Consider the following 2,724-nt stretch of genomic DNA (forward strand, 5'->3'; position numbering starts at 1 on the left):
ACAACCTTTAAGGTCCCTTTCAACCCAAAGCATTCTATGATTCTGTGCAAATGATCTGAGCCACTCTACCTGGCTGTGACCCAAAGATTACTGTTGGTAGTGTGTGAGTACCCATTAGGGTTTGAGTTCTAAGACAAATCATGAAAAATTTCTGTGTGCATCTACAGTAACAGCTAATGATTATTTTTCCTTTGAACTTTGTCCAAAGTTCATCTCCAAAACAAACTTTAGGCTAACTGTGTGTATTGACTTCTCAGCAGAATAAACATGCCAAATCTCTAAAAACACTTAAATCACTCATTCTAGCTTCATTTAACTTGCTTGTTAACCAGAAAAAGAAAAAAACAGTGAAATACATTGGCTTTATTCAGTTATTTATTTCTCTGGTGTGTCTATCAAAAAAATCTGAAGGAAAAAAGCAACTCTGGTCTCATAGTTTTCAGAGTAAGCCGACTCCTCTTCTTGCTTCAAACTCTAACTGAAGGTAAAATCAAAATCCAGGCTGTCTTGGCTGTAACACTCAGCCTCTACAGCTTGAAGGGCTGGTAGTAAAAGTTTACATGGAGGGGGGGGAAATCAGAGTTTTGGGGATGGGATTTTCAGAGTGTTTAAAAATTGGTTATGGACTCAAGACTGGAGGGGTGAGGAGGGAGGTGGCTGGATGGTGCCCCAGCCCCAGGAGAAATCACAGTAAACTACAAGCAGATCTGACAGTAATAGACCTTGTCCCAGGATTACTTGATCGGTTCAAAAGCTGTAGAGGTAAAGTAGAAAGAAGTATAAAAAGCAAATATATATTCATTAGAAACTGTGTAATATCTTAATTATACTAACCATAACACTTCTTGACAGTGTTGGATACATGAAAAATCTACTGCAGTGGCTGATAGATTTTTGGTAGTCCTGTCCACATGCCCTTCCTTACCTGTTATTCCATGAACTGTGTACCTATTGGTAACTATTTTACAAGCACTCTGATATATTCTCTGTGTTTTTCTTTTTTTTTAGTTCTCCATCAGCCCTGCTGTTCAGTATCATACCTAGCTTGAAAAAAAAAAAAAGAGAAAGAAAAAAAAAGACGGTGTAGGAGAAGTTGTCTCAAAAAGAAAAAGCCAAACGAAGTGACATTAAAAAAAAGGCATTTTTGGATTACTCTATTTGCTTTGTACCTTTTCCTTTTTGTTCCTTTAAGGTTTGTGTCTTTAAGGTCACATCCACAAACCCACAAGCTAGAAACTTCATTAAAAAAAAACAAACCTGAATTTCTTGCATAATTGTATGAGTCCAGGAGCTACAGCTTTAAGAAGGGCACTAAATGTTGTAAAGTTCACAATTAAATCACACAGAATTGGCAACCACCTGATGGAAAAGAACGGGGAAAATAAGAGTAATTAAATAAACAATGGCCCAATATTTTTTTACAGTTGAGAGGAAACCTTGCTGTAAATGCTCACTCACATTGAGCCCACTAGAATCCTCCAGATGATAAAACTGTGCGTTACTGCCCAATTACGACAAGTCCCCGAGTTACTCATCATGACTGCTTTATGGATTTAGTTTCACAATAAAATAATGAGTTCATCGTGACTTCCTGAAGCATCTGCAGAGATAATGCAAACACTTACTTTTATTCACAACTTGTGAGCATTCTGAAGACATAATGTGATGAGAGAGGCTATTTAAAAAAAATGGGGTTTGCATTGCATCAAACCCGGTCTTTTTGTGAGAGCTCACGCAAATTCCGCGGCGTCCAGAACATGTCCCAGTGCTTTAGCAATGGTGGCTCCGAGATAAAGGCGAGGCTTTAAGTATTTCTGAGACTTCGGAGACTTTCAGAAGGCGGAGACGCACAGGGGCATGCCTGTAACTTAAGCTAGTGTATTGCAGATAAGGACTGACCCCGCACAGGTTAGCTGCTCGCGTTCGGGCAGCCCCCCGCAGCTCATTGTGTCCAAGCTGGGAGCCGGGGGGACTGTGGTCCCCGAGCCGCCGGCACAGGCGGGCCCAGCACCGCCCCTGGGGGCGAGGGATGGAGGGAGGGAGCGAGGAGCCCCCAAGTCACGTTTATTTGATTTTCACGCCAACGGGCACTGCAGAAACCTTTTAATCCATGACGTGCAACTTCCTTGCTTTGAACCTGCTTATGAAAGTTTCTGACTGGCCATGGTTTTTGGTTTTGGTTCTCTTGTTTTGGTGTTGGTTTTTTTTTTTTTCCTTTTGGGAGGGGAATTAGAAAAGGAAGGAGAGATAAAAAAAAAAACAAACAGGGAAACTGATGCGGCGCCGCTCGCACGAAAGCAAATGGCAGCATCGCCCGGCACTGGAGTAGTAAGTTAATAAATAAATAAGCCAACCCCGCTGCGCGAACGGCGAGGCGAGGGAGGGAACACCCTCCCTCCCTGCCCGGCCGCGCGGCGAGCGGGGGCGCTATTCCTGCGAATAACATGGCAGGGCCGGCGGTGCGGTGCGGGGAGGGGAGGGGGAGGAGGGCGGCTCTTGGCCCGGGCAGCCGGGCCGTGGCGCATCCGCGGCTCATCCAGGGGGATGAGGCCGCCACTCTCGCGCTCCTCCCGCCGCCGCTTCCTGCGCGCGCCCCCCGCCCCCCCCGCGGCCCTGTTGCATCAACTTCCTGTGCGGAGCCCCTCGCGGCGGGGCCCCACGCGCCACGGCTCCCCCCGCCCGCTTCCTGCGCGCGACGCCGCGCGCGCGCCCGCGCGCCGCCCC

General features: G+C 46.5%; 1 long non-coding RNA gene across 4 annotated transcripts; it reads right to left on the reverse strand.

Annotated features, from left to right (window-relative positions):
• Positions 1-366: 366 nt before the first annotated feature.
• On the reverse strand, positions 367-2,529 carry LOC113963290. Of its 4 annotated transcripts, none has more exons than XR_003532717.1 (5): positions 1,735-2,529; positions 1,459-1,600; positions 1,170-1,359; positions 926-1,044; positions 367-754 (listed from the first exon to the last, which is right to left on the reverse strand). It is a non-coding gene; the product is annotated as an uncharacterized LOC113963290 (long non-coding RNA). The 4 variants fall into 4 exon arrangements; XR_003532715.1 differs by having other exon boundaries at positions 926-1,040; positions 1,735-2,528; XR_003532716.1 differs by having other exon boundaries at positions 1,258-1,359; positions 1,735-2,524.
• Between the last annotated feature and the right edge of the window lie 195 nt (positions 2,530-2,724).

The sequence above is a fragment of the Neopelma chrysocephalum genome, unplaced genomic scaffold, assembly GCF_003984885.1.
Source record: "Neopelma chrysocephalum unplaced genomic scaffold, ASM398488v2 Primary Assembly neopelma1_24, whole genome shotgun sequence".
Classification (NCBI taxonomy): Eukaryota; Metazoa; Chordata; class Aves; order Passeriformes; family Pipridae; genus Neopelma; species Neopelma chrysocephalum.